We start from the raw sequence: 13817 nt of genomic DNA on the forward strand, positions 1-13817 counted from the left end.
AAAACTTTCCATGAAAAATCTTTACTTTAACATCATTTCTAGAATTTTCTAGCGAAATTAAACTTGAAAACATGATGGAGGTTTGATATTCTTACCTTGCTCTTTTAATTTCAAGCCTTAGCTTCATTTTCTCTCTCCTCCAACATAAACATGCAATCTTTCTTCTTGAAATCTAAGTTCACTAGATTCTTGAAGGCTTGATTTTATTAAAAATTTTAATGGAATTTTAAGGATTTCTCTCTTAATTGAAAGGAAGAGAGAATTCTTTTCTTTTCATCTTTTACTTAATCATTAATTAATATAAAAATATATTAAAATAAAATAATAGTAAAATAATAAATTATTTTAACCAATAATATTTCTACACCATTCATCCTTAATTATTACACTTGATATTTATCCAAATTGAGAAAGGGCCATATTGCTCTTCATAATTCTCTATAATTCCATTCTTGAATCACTATTTATTTTTGAAAAATTATAATTTAGTCCTTCATATTTCTCAACTATTCAATTCATTCCTTCTTACCAATTTTGTGCCACAAGAACTTTTGGGTTATTTAAGCTTTTGGTCCTTCAACTTTCCTATATTTAAATTTTAACCTCTCAAATTTCGAATAATTATATTTGGATTTCAAAACTTTTCACATCTTTATAATTTAGTCTCTTCAATCATTTTACCAAGGATTCCACTACGTATGATCTCAACTTAATATCACGTTTTATAGCATAACGATTTTCGGGGTATTACAAAGAACCACTATATATTCCAAATAAATGTGTGGTAGAGGGTTTTCGATGACCGTTGATATCAAACTTATGATTGAGTATGAACTAATGGGTGGTGTTTTTGTGACAATTTTAAAGTTTTGGATGATAGACTCATATAACCATCACGTGCAAGTGAGAGATGTAAGATTATGTATTTTGGTAGCCATAGAATCGCCTATGATGGGTTAATCTAAATAGATTTATTATGACTCAATTTAGGTGTGAATGATCTATCTACATAAAATAAGACAATATCTCTTAAAAGAATAGATACAAATTATATTCAAATTCTCTAAATAAGGGAATATTCAAGTTTCCGAATTCAAAGGAAGACTAATCAGGTTACCATATCCTCTACTTTATTAAAAAAGAATTTGGTAACAAAAGAAAATCATAAACACTTAGTCATATTCATGGTTGCATCTTTAGTTGGGTGTATCAATCCTCATTGGCTTATTGCTTCCGCCTACATATAACATAATTTTAGAGTTATTATTTTAATAGTTTTGTAATAGTTTTACATTAATCATATTATATATCGATTTATCAAGTGTAATGTTATGCATTAATTTATATGTTTTCTTTTTAAAATTTAAAAGTTCTAAATTTAGATTTCTTCACTTTGATCCTGCATGGTAAGACAACTTTTACATTTAAATTATTTAATAATTTAACACAAATTATTTTAATTTATTAATAATAGAATTTCAATGCTATAATCTGATAAAATTAAAAAAATGATGAATTACATGAAAATGAACGTTAAGCGACCTTACCTCAAATTTGATCAAGTGTAAAAGTTATTTGGCAATTTGATTGACGACATATGTGGCAGCAGGTTATTGTGCTTGTTTTCCTGTTATTAGCATTAGATGTATTTGTAATTTTCTTAAGCCTAGTTGCATATATAACTGTTGCTTGATATAAAAATTCAAGGGGGAAAAATTCTTAATTTTAGCATCCGCTACTCCCTTTTCCTTTATGTTAATTTAAGCATAATAATAAGTCACGCGGAATTTCAAGCATATTTTTTTCAACTTGAAGCATGTATCTCGGTAGTTGAAAGAATAGGGAAATGTGAAAGAGAAGGGGAAAAAGAATAGATTTGTTTACGTCTCTAGCGCTTCAATTGGAATATCTAATTAGGAGATTAAGGGATTAAGGTACTCCTCATAAATTGAAAATAAATATTGAGTTTTTAATGTTAAATTTAAGGTATGATGATTTATTTGGTTCTTTAGTTTTTTTTTTTTTTAGTCTTCTATTTAATTTTTCACTTTTTTTAGCTCTTGAGCTTATATTTTTGTCAAATCACCCTAAAATGAATATAAAATTTAATGTCTGTTAACTTTGCTAATGTAGCATACATATGGATTGCCATGTGTATACTATGTTAACAATTAATTATTTTTTATAAATATTAAAAATATATTGTATAGTTATAAATTTATTAAATTTTATTTTTAAAATTTATATTTTTGATTTTTTAAAATTAAAAAAATTCATTAGTTGTTGATGTGGCAACCCACATGTACGTCACATTAACAAAGTTAACAAACATTAACTTTTCTATCTATTTTAGGGCGATTTGACAAAGAATACAAGTTCAAAGGCTAAAAAGGATGGAAATTAAAAGGAAGGCTAAAATGACTTTTTTTTTTATAAAGTTGGAGAGCTAACTAAGTCATTATATCTAAATTTAATAAGTAAAATCTTTTTGGTATTTACTAAAACAATTAAATTTTTGGAGAATACAAAACTTAAGGTGCTTTTCTTGACCCGATCATGAAGAAGAGGTACTCCTAGATAAGTTCCAAGATTTCAAACTACTTGAAACCTAAAAAGTTGATTAATCAGAGAACAAATATCATCTTCAACTCCTTTAGAGAAGTAAATATTGCTTTTCCTCATACTTATCTTGTGTTCAGAGAATTCACAGAAGTGATTCAAGATACCTACTAATAAGTGAGCTTGATCTAGCTCCACCTTGTAGAAAATTACCAAATTATTTGCGAAAAAAAAGTGGGATAAAGTAGGCCCCATTCTTGACAGACAAATTGGACACCACTTACCTTTGTCAATATTTGCACGAATAATATGCCCTAACCACTCCATACATAAAACAAAGAGATAGGGTGATAATGGGTATCCCTGTCTGATCCTTCTATATGGCTTGAATTTCTGAGTTAGCACTCTATTCCAAAGAATCTGCATAATCGACAAAGAAATGGTTGTCATAATTACTTAAATAAGAAAATTTGGAATCTCCGCAGCTTGTAATGAGGCACCAATAAAATCCCAACACACTTTGTCATAAGCCTTTCCAAGTCCAACTTGATCGCCATCCAATTTTTGCCTTTTCCTTTTTGTCCGCATGGAATGGATGACTTCCTGAGCTATAATAACATTATCAGAAATACTTCGTCTAGCAATGAAGTAGGCTTGTTCCTATGAAATGAGGTTAGAAAACACCATTTTAAATCTATTAACAATTACTTTCATTACCAATTTATATATTACCGAGCACAGGCTAATAGGGTGAAACTAACTGAACTTCTCTAGGCTGTCTTTCTCTGGAGTAAGAGTATTGTTCAATTCTGGGTCAATGTTGTTACCATCAAAAACACCTTGAACCCACTCACACACTGCATTACCAACGATATCCCATTGACTTTGGAAGAAGTGAGTATGAAAACCATTACTTCTCGGAGCTTTTAGGGGGTTTATGTCGAATAAGGCCTTCTTAATTTCTTCATCAAATACTGCATTTTCCAAAAACACAATGTCTTGCTCCTTAAGATGAGGGAATAAATTGGACGGTAATCCTTTCATGGGCTTTGGTATTTAACCATAAAATTTCTTGAAAAATCCAACTGATTTGGTTTTGAGGATATTCTGATTAGAACACCACTCACCATTATCAACACGTAAAGTTGTGATGCGATTAAATTTCCTCATTTGGATCGTTCGACTATGGAAAAAGTTGGTATTACAATCCCTAAGCTGAAGCCAATCACACCTAGCTTTTTTCCATGATCAAGCAAGTTTTCTAATTCGTCACGAACATCACACTCTAATTGAAGCAATCGACTGGAAGCTGAGTGGTCCAAGGCTCTTTGTATATTAGAGAGTGACTTCATAAGATTCATTTTACAAGTACCTATAAAACTGTAAACAGACATATTCCATTCTATAATGTGATAAGTAAAACCAGAAAGAAGGAATTCCACTTATCTTTTACAAAAGAAGGAAAATTCACATGTTTGGTCCAACCAACAATGAATCTGAAGGCCCTTCCTATAGATGAACAAAAATCCAGATTAGTCTTCAGAACGATCGGCCTGTGATCAAACTTAATGCGTGGAAGGTGACAAACTACACAATGAGGAAAGGCTGATATCCAAGAATCATTAGCCAAAGCTCGATTTAATCTCTCATACGTTCTCGCTCTTTTCCAAGTAAAGGAAGGGCCAACGTATCCCAAGTCCTACAAATTATATGAATCTACAAAATTGCCAAAGAGGTTACATCTCTTTCCAGAGGAATGAATGCTTTTTTTTATTATTAGGTGACAAAACAGCATTAAAATCACCCATAATTTAACAAGGAAAAGGGTCATACGGTAAAACATATTTCAACTCTTCCCAAAAAACCTGTCGTTCCCTCTTGTTCAGACTGCCATAAACAAAAGATATAAAAACAGAATTAGGAAAATCGTTACCAAATACACAGAGCAGTATGATTTGTAGGTGATTTTGGATAATTTTAATCTGAATCGAATCCTTCTAACCCACCCAAATTACTTTTGAGAATCCAATAGCTTCAACACGGTAAGAATAACAAAACCTCAATTTGTCAATGATAAAAATTGCATTTTTACCACTAACTCTCAGTTCCAATTAGCACACTATGTACAGTCCAAATTCTAAATCATATTCCCGAAAAACCTTAATAAATTTACTACTTGTACAACTTTGATAATTCCACGAAAAAACAGATTTAAAAACATATAAAAATAATAAAATAAAAGTAAAGTAAATAATGTAAAAATCAAAGGTTTACTGTTTAAGAGGGTCCCGATTATCATGATGCTCCTCACCTAAGCCAAAAACTCCATTGGCCTGTGATGAAATGGCCTCAACCAACTAGGTTATTGATTCCCGTAAAAGAACTCGAGAGTTGCCTGCTGCCTTGAATTTGCTCCCCTTCCCTTGAACAACCTTATTAATATTTTTAGAAAATTGAGAGCCTGTCAATCTCTTCCTCAAGCATTTACCCATAGTTTTTGTCTTCCCTTTCCTTGAAATTACTCCGGTATCCCCTGCTAACATACCGTTGACTGTTGGTTCTTGGCTTTTTAGAAGATAATCACCAAGTGTTTACTCGGATCAAGACAGGTCCCCGATTTGGACGTCGTGACACCCACTGGTTCCTGCGAAAAGGGTTTCGGCTACGGAGTAAAAATTATTTTATCTGTCATCTTGCAATGCAAGGCCACACGAAGACGACCCAACAAAAACCCTTCCTCGGTCCATCCTTGGCTGTCGGGAGTTTCAGAGCTTGATGGAGTCTTTCCAAAAGCTTTCGTGATCCGACCCTGAAAAACCCAAACACTGTTCACCCCCAACTCAATAGTCGAAACAAGCCCTAACCCGGTTATGGCCTTCATCACCTGATCCACATTCCCTAGGCCCTTGACAGCTCCCACTTTAGATTAATGAACATTGAAAGGCCTATCCTTTAGCACAACGGGCCCAACTCCTGCTTCACTAGGAAGGTGGCTAACAATAGTGGGGTCTACTGAAGGAATGTTGTTGAATGCATTGCTTGGGCCTCTAATTAAAGGTCCAATAGAATGAAGGCCTGCACTAAAATGGCCAGTTTTACTATCAAGGTTACCCTCAAGTAAAATGTCTTTACCTTTTTCCACCTATTATTCTATTAATTACCAATTAAAATAGATTTTTATTCAATGTTACCTTCGGTATTTGATAAAAATCTAAATTTCAAACCTTTCTTTTTGTTAGCCATAAATCCAATTCTAGATTGTGTTGAGTCTCTTAATTTGTGACGAGATATCTTCTCCACTAGCATCCACGGGCTATAAGTTTCGCTTTTCTCTCTCGTTCCATTAACTACCATATTCACAACCTCCGATAAAGGTTTCGACGATGATGGTTCACTTCTGATAAAGATAGGTTCAATATTCCTACTAGGGCACCCTTCCTTTACATGACCATATCTTCCACAGTGAAAACAGATTGTAGGAAGAAATTCGTATTCAATATTCTACATTTTCCCATTAACTTGGGGTTTATCCAAATTAACATACATAGCCATACGTGTGAATCAATCTCTGACTCTATTATCCATGTTCATGTCTAGCTTTACGATCTTTCGAATTAGCCCTTCAATTTCTACCAGAATTTTCCTCTTATAAAAATATCCTGACAATCCCATAAATATGATCCATGTCATCACGATACTCAAAAAATTGTGTTGGATTAAAGGACATCGACCATGGTCGTACTGTCAAATATTGACCAAAAATAATTCAAGGACCTTTTAAGATCACCTTTTCACAGTCGAATCTGTTCTGAAATTTGGCCAAAAAATAGTCATTCTAGTCATTCTCAATATCCATCAAATGGAATGGTGATGATAGCTTCCATAAACTGCAGACTTTATTTTGAAGAACAAAAAAAACCAATGTTACGTCCTAAAAGTTTTAAGACCACAGTATTTTCCATATCCTTAATAAGGATTTGATAGATCCTATCAGAAAATTCTATAGAAGGAGCTCCATTCACAACTGATATCTGAATATCACCATCTAGCCACTTGTCGTCTTTATCCTCTAGACCATTTCCCTCTGTACTTGATGATGAGTGACTAAACTAACTAAAATTAGGATAAAGGCAAGCGCACCTATCGAATAGTAGTATAGCTATAGTGAGTCGGGAATATCGTATCCACGAGGACTAAAAGTACTAATAATTACTATCTTTTTATTATCTAGCTGATAAATTGAATGAATAGTTTTTTAATCCAAAATTAACTAAACTAATTATTAAGAATGCAATAGAGAATAGAATGAGGAAATACTTGAATATAACCAAAAATAAAGACAATACCCAGAAAAGAATCCACCTAGACTTCACTTATTATTCTGAATCTGAATTAGGCGATTTATTCACTTGTGCCTTGATCTGTAAAAATCCCTAAATTATGTTAATACCTCTTTCGAAAGTAAGAACAACTGACTCTAGGTTGATTAATTGAAATCTCTTTCTAATTAAAACCCCTATTGTCGTATTAACTCGATCTATAGATTCCCCTATTAGATTTGACACTAATCCGGTAGATTTATGTCGTCCTATTTCTAGGATTGCATGCAACTTCATTCAATTATGCCATATCTACTCTTAAATAGAGACTTTTGCTCTATTGAAATAAGCACATCATACTTGAATTAATATCCTAAAAATATTAAAGCAAGAAATAAGCATACATAATTGAGAACAAGAACAAGTATTTATCATATAATCCAAAAAAATCAAATAATAAGATCCATTATAGGTTTCATCTTCCCTAGGTATCTAGGGAATTTAGTTCATAATTTGGAAGAAAAACATATCAAAATTAGGAAAATAACAAAACATAAGGAAACCCAAAAACTTCTAGAGAAATTGAATGGAGATCTTCAATCTTGTAGGAGATCCTGCTTCTGAGTTAAATCCATTGGCGTTCTTCGAGTAAATTCTTTGTTCCACTCTACGTGTCCTCTTTAGTCCTCTTCTCATAGGTATTTATAAACTTTAGAATGCTCAGAAACCCTAAAAATTGGGTTTTTCCATGTAAAAGAGAAGTAGGGTTTAAAATCGACACGAGCTGACACATGGGCGTGTGGCCAGCCTGTGTGGCTCACATGGGTGTGTGCACAGAGGTATGGTTCCTGAAGAGAGCTTTTTTTGTCTGATTTTAGCCTTTTTTTTGCTCCTTTCACTTCCTTATTTTTACCTAAGTATAGAAACATAAATTTAAAGGATTAGGAGCATCAAATTCACTAATTCACATAATAAATCATCCAAAAACATGCCAAGCATGGGATTGAAATATGTTACTTTTATGGTTTATCAAATATCCCCAAACTTAAGCATTTGCTTGTCCTCAAGTAAAATCCTCAACTCACCTCTTTTAATTCATAATTCTCATCAACAATGTTCTGTCATAATTTACAAATTATCATACATTGATAATTCAGCTAAAAGGTCACTAAAGATTCAAACAATCTAAGTCAAACATTTTAAAGCATGAAAACATAAGTATTTCCCCTTATCTAAGTGGTTACCTTTAATTCAAAATCGACAAGAATCGATATCCTCAATAGGGATCACTCAAACCACTCAAAATGTTTAACGTTCAAAAATTAAGCACTCAAAAGTCAAATATGAAAATTTATTACCATAGGCTTGCATGAAAATCAAATCTCCACCACTATAAAATGAGATTATACACAAATCAAGAGGTCTTTAAAAGGTTGTAATGGGGCTTAGTTAAGGGTGTGGAAAAAGGCTGAAAAAGAGGGTTAGAATCGATATCGAATTGATAAATTACCAAACTAGAAAAATAAAAAATGCTGAATTACAAATAATTACATAAATCGAAACTATTCAAGAATAACACGAGTTTCTTCTCAAAATATGAATTTAACTGTTCAAGCTCAATTAAAAAAGAACTAAATAACTATATATGTATATATATATTTCATTTTTGTAGATGTAAATAAGAAGAAATAATTTAGCAACTTAATCTAAAGGCTTAATCAAGCAATTAACCAAATCAAATCTCGATAAAAATGGGGTCAATTAAATGGGAAAAATTCTCAATAAAAAAAAATGAGTTATGGGTTATCATTAATGGGTAAATCAAGAAATGGTGTGTTAGGCTCAAAAGGGGTTCACTAATGGTAAATTATGAATGTAGGCTTTTTATGGGATAAGTGGGCTAAAATCTAAGTGCCTTTATCATCTCAGTATATCAAATCAAATGTGTGGTCTCGACATGCATAAGTGAAGCAAGTTCTAGAATAACAAATCAATATTGACACACTTATAACCAATAATAAAATGAGCAGGAAAAGTGTATGTTCTAAAGGCTCAAAATCTCACAAAAAAATTTATGGTTTTTGATATTAATCTTGTAAATCTCAAACTTCAAGGTAATACCTTAATTCAGGGAAACAACCTAAAATTTTTAATTCTAAAAATAGACTTATCATGCTTGGTTCTCTTACGTCTTAAAGTTTAAACAATCAATGCACAAATATCTATAAATTTAATCTAAAACATATCAATGATAATCACAAATCGATAAGAATTCATTCTAATAGTAATATGAGAGAATCACTTGAACACAAGACATAATTCAAGGATTTTCTAATAATCATATAAATAACCTCCCCACACTTAAGATGTACATTGTCCTCAATGTACAAACAAAAATAATCACAGTAGAAACAGAATATCATAAAAGAGGGAGAGAATTGAAACTGCCCTGAATATTGGATGAAATTCCCAAAATAGTGAAAAGCAGAATTGTAGACAAATCTTAAATGTAGTGCATGATTCTGAGCAACTAATAAGAAAATAAACACAAATGTTGAAGAAGATTAAAGTGTTACTCAATTATAAACAACCATAGTAAATAAAAATATAGTTCAAAATATAAAAACAAAAAGTCTAAGAAAATAACAATAAACATAAAAATAAAAATAAAAATAAAAATAAAAATAAAATAGAATAAAATGAATGGACACAATGGTCCTCATCATCAGGCATATTTGTATCATGAATCGTCGGCACTGGAGAGGAGATATGAAAATGCTGACAGATCCTTTGTAATGTCGCGTCAAGACTGTCAAACCTCTGAACACAGTACTGCTCAAAGCGAGTGAGCCAGTCGAAGATGTCTTCTGAAGTAGGAGCCGTAGGAATAGGGTGGTGACTCAAAGGTAGAGGCTATGGTGGGTCCTTGTGATAGGAAGGAACATCATCATCAAAGTCCTCGGGTTCATTTTAAGCGTCATAATGAAACAATCGATACTGAGGGGGGTCCACTCCACAACGCTACTTAATCATCCTCATGCATATCATGCTTGAGATTCTCTGTGGGGACATCTGACCGACAAGTATGAGTGTGGAAGATTGTTTCCGTGTGTCTAGGAGACCGAAGTATCGAGCGAGGCGAGTCACAATAGGGCTTAAACAGATGGGGCCCTTCCTGTGGCGATCAGTTTGATGGCGAAAGGCTAGAACAATGAAGTATGCCAAATCAAATATATGCCGGTGGCCATGCTCCATAAAAAGTATGCATCATAAATACTGAAAACTCTGGTGCTCTCTCTCCTACCAGTTAAAGTGTATGCTAAAAGTGTGTGAAGGTACCGTAAAGTTAGAGGAAGAGAAGTCACCTTCGAGCGACTCACGTCATATGGTGTCTGACTCGCTTTAAAATTGGTCCAAAAACAAGATGGAGCGTAATAGATGTGTCAATGAAGTTGAAAGAAATGCTCGACACTCATAAATTCCTCTGTGTAAAGTCTCATAGCAGCACCAAACTTGGGGACGCTCATATGTCGCACCAAACCACTAAGTCGAAAAGTAATGGTGCCTGGCTCTTCATGAGTCATCATGACCTGTTGTACCAGAAACGTCGTACAGAACTCTAAGGTAAGCTCCATGTAAGTGGGCTTAATAATGGAGAAAAATCTGTCCTACAGAGTGGTAGTAATGAAGGCGCGAACATCGTCAGCGAGATGGACTTGCTCCAATGCGGCCCATTCAATACAGCGACCTAAGCCGAGAGTTTGTACGCGAAGGAGCTGATATAAACCTCTTGGAGGCCCACTGAAAATCGAAGATAAGGGTGACAGGCCTCGGCGAAAGTGCTCAAGGAGGAGATCCCACCATGAGTCTTTTGCTTCTTCGAAGCAGGGACTGCGGTCTTAAACTTGCCACAAGTGTTTGTCATGGTTTGCCTGAAAAGGTAAAAAATTTGCATTAATAAATAAATAATCACCTAATATGCAAATAACATCCGAGAAGGCAAAATCCAAGTAGTACTAATAATAAATTACCCCTAAACTAGTATGGATGAAAACTTAAGCATTCCAAAACCATAGAATGAAACTAAATATGAATCTGGTGGTGACAACACTAAGGAATCAAATAACAAATTCATAACTAAAAAAAAACAAATCATGATATTCTGAAAACACGAATGAATAATTAAATAAATAATCCTAATACTAAGAACAAATTCCAATAGTGATTGAAACAGTAGCTAGACAGTAAAAAAAAAGGATGAATCATAATAGTGATGCTAAACATAAACTAAAATAGTAGCATGAATAATAAAAGGTGAATGAAAGAGTAAAAAATAGTAGGCAATAAATATAGTTAGAGAAGATAATTCAAATAACTAATAATAATAAGAATAATAAAAATAAACAATAAACAATAAAGAAATAACATAATATACTAATAATGATAAATAAGGAATAAAGAATAAAGAAATAATTAAATAAGGAAAAGGGAAGGGTAAAAGGGAGAACACCGACAGTGGTCAGAAGGTCAGCCGGCGGTGGTGACGATAGGGTCGGTTGAACGGTATGGGTCGTGCATGGGTGTAGAAAACAGGAAGGAGAAGAAGGGAAAGGTGAGGGGTTGTTCGTGCTGGAATGGGGGTTAAGAGGAGAAGGAAAAAGAAAAGGAAGAGAGAAGCTTAGGTAGCTGGGCCGGGGCTGGGAGAAGGGGCAGTCAGGGGTGGTGTGCGAGCGGCTTGATTGGAGATGGAGGGAAATGTGGCGTGGGGTCTGGGTTGTGCGCGCAAGGGAGAGGGGAAAGAGTGGGGTGATAGTTTGGAGGAAGGAAATAAGGGAAAGGAGAAGCTTGTCAGGGTTTGATCGATAGGGTAAGACGATGGTCGGAGAAATAACCGGAAGTAAGAGCGGCGGCTAAGGGGAGGATTAGTTGAAGAAGAAGACAAAAGTAAAAAGGAAAATTAGGGTTTGTTTTTAAAGAGGTGACATAGTGGTGTTAGGCCCGTGTTGGGCCATACGATCGTGTCACACGCACGTATGCATTTTAACATTACACGCCCAGTCTTCATACGGCCTTGGACACGCACGTGTGTCCAAGCTGTGTGGCATACACAGCCGTGTTGCACGGCCATGTAACTCTCTGACTTATTTTAAATTTAAAAAATTAAGCTCCAGGTTTCACACGGCCTAGGATACGCCCGTGTGTCCAGGCCGCGTAGACTATTTTCAGCTGTGCCTCTGTCGATTTTTGGAAAAATTAGGTCTCAGGCTCCACACGAAAAAGGACACACCCGTGTGTCCAGGCCGTGTAACTCACTGTCGATTTATTTAAAATTTTAAAACTAAGTTTGAAAATTCCACATGTCCAAGGACACGCCTGTGTATCGAAGCCATGTGGGTTAAATTTTTTTTATTTTTTAAAATTAATTAATTTTAAAAATATCATAAAATAAAATTAAGAAAATTAGCAGTGTTAGCACTCGGGCTACCTCCCGAGAAGCGCTTATTTAAAGCCTAAGCTTGACTTACCTTGTATTCGCACAGTCACAGTGGTTTGCGGAATCGAAACTCCTCTTTCTCACTGTCAATTCTTTCATTAAAATAAGGCTTGAGTCGAGTAATATTTACCTTAAAAGTACCGAATTCAAAATGATTTACCTCGACTGTACCGTATGGGAAGACATTGAGTACCGTAAAAGGAGTCGTTCCACTTGTAATAAGCTCTGAATTAGCAATTCGAGGATCTATTTTATCTAATAATACCTGATCCCTAACCTTAAATTGGTTTGTTCCATCATTATGCTCGTCATGGCATCGTCTTAGTTCTGCATCGTGTATTTTCGGTTTCTTCTTGACATGTATTTGCCACTCGTCTAGCTCATTGATCTGCAGCATTCGTTCTTCATTAGTCGTTTTGTTTTTTTCATATGGTTTGGAACATGGCTCCATCTCACTTTTCCGTGGAGTTTCCTACAAAGAAGGTTGAGCCACAAGGTTACGTACATTAACAGAACTCATATAATCATCTCGATCACTAGATATCTTAGCAAAAGCACGAGCTTGGAGTTTAATCACATCATCATCTACACGTACTATCAGTTCACCTGTATCAACATCAATGATAGTTCTAGCTGTTGCTAAAAAGGGCTGACCTAGAATTAAAGGTACGTCACTATCCTCGTCTATGTCTAAAACAACAAAATCAACTGGGAATATGAATTTATCAATTTTAACAAGTACGTCTTCAACAATGCCCCTAGGAAATCTAATGGTTCTATCTGCCAATTGAATACTCATCCTAGTTTGTTTGGGTTTCCCAACACCTAGTTGCTTAAACATTTTGTAGGGCATGAGATTAATACTGGCCCCTAAATCAGCTAAAGCATTATTAAGGTTTAAACTACCAATTAAGCAATGAATAGTAAAACTCCCTGAATCTTTCAACTTATTGGGTAATTTGTTTTGTAAAATGGCTGAGCACATTACATTTAGCTCCACGTGCGATGAATCATCTAACTTCCATTTGTTTGCTAAAAGCTCCTTTAAAAATTTAATTGAATTGGGCATCTACGAAAAAGCTTCAATAAACGGTAAGTTGATATGTAACTTTTTCAAAAGTTTAAGAAATTTACTAAATTGCTCGTTAGTATGGTCTTTCTTTGTCGCATTTGGATATGGTACACGAGGTTAATACTCCTTACCTACCAGTTTTTGTTCACTATGGCTCACCTCAACCTTACCTTGACTTACCACATTTTCTTGCCTGAGTTCTGGTTCAGGTTCAACTAACCCTTCTTTATCTCGAACCATAATTGCATGAAGCTGTTCTCTTGGGTTAGTTTCAGTGTTACTAGGCAAGCTACCTTGTGGTCTCTCTGAAATCAGCTTAGCAAGCTAACCTATCTAGTTCTCGAGTCCTTAAATTGACACTTATTGATTTTTA

At 34.3% G+C, this 13817-nt stretch overlaps 1 long non-coding RNA gene across 1 annotated transcript; it reads right to left on the reverse strand.

Moving 5' to 3' along the window:
* Nucleotides 1-2641: 2641 nt before the first annotated feature.
* Nucleotides 2642-5477, reverse strand: LOC128294076 (uncharacterized). Its single transcript, XR_008284275.1, has 3 exons — nt 4871-5477; nt 3079-4446; nt 2642-2979 (listed from the first exon to the last, which is right to left on the reverse strand). It is a non-coding gene; the product is annotated as an uncharacterized LOC128294076 (long non-coding RNA).
* Nucleotides 5478-13817: the final 8340 nt, after the last annotated feature.

This window comes from Gossypium arboreum, chromosome 1 (genome assembly GCF_025698485.1).
Source record: "Gossypium arboreum isolate Shixiya-1 chromosome 1, ASM2569848v2, whole genome shotgun sequence".
Lineage (NCBI taxonomy): Eukaryota > Viridiplantae > Streptophyta > Magnoliopsida > Malvales > Malvaceae > Gossypium > Gossypium arboreum.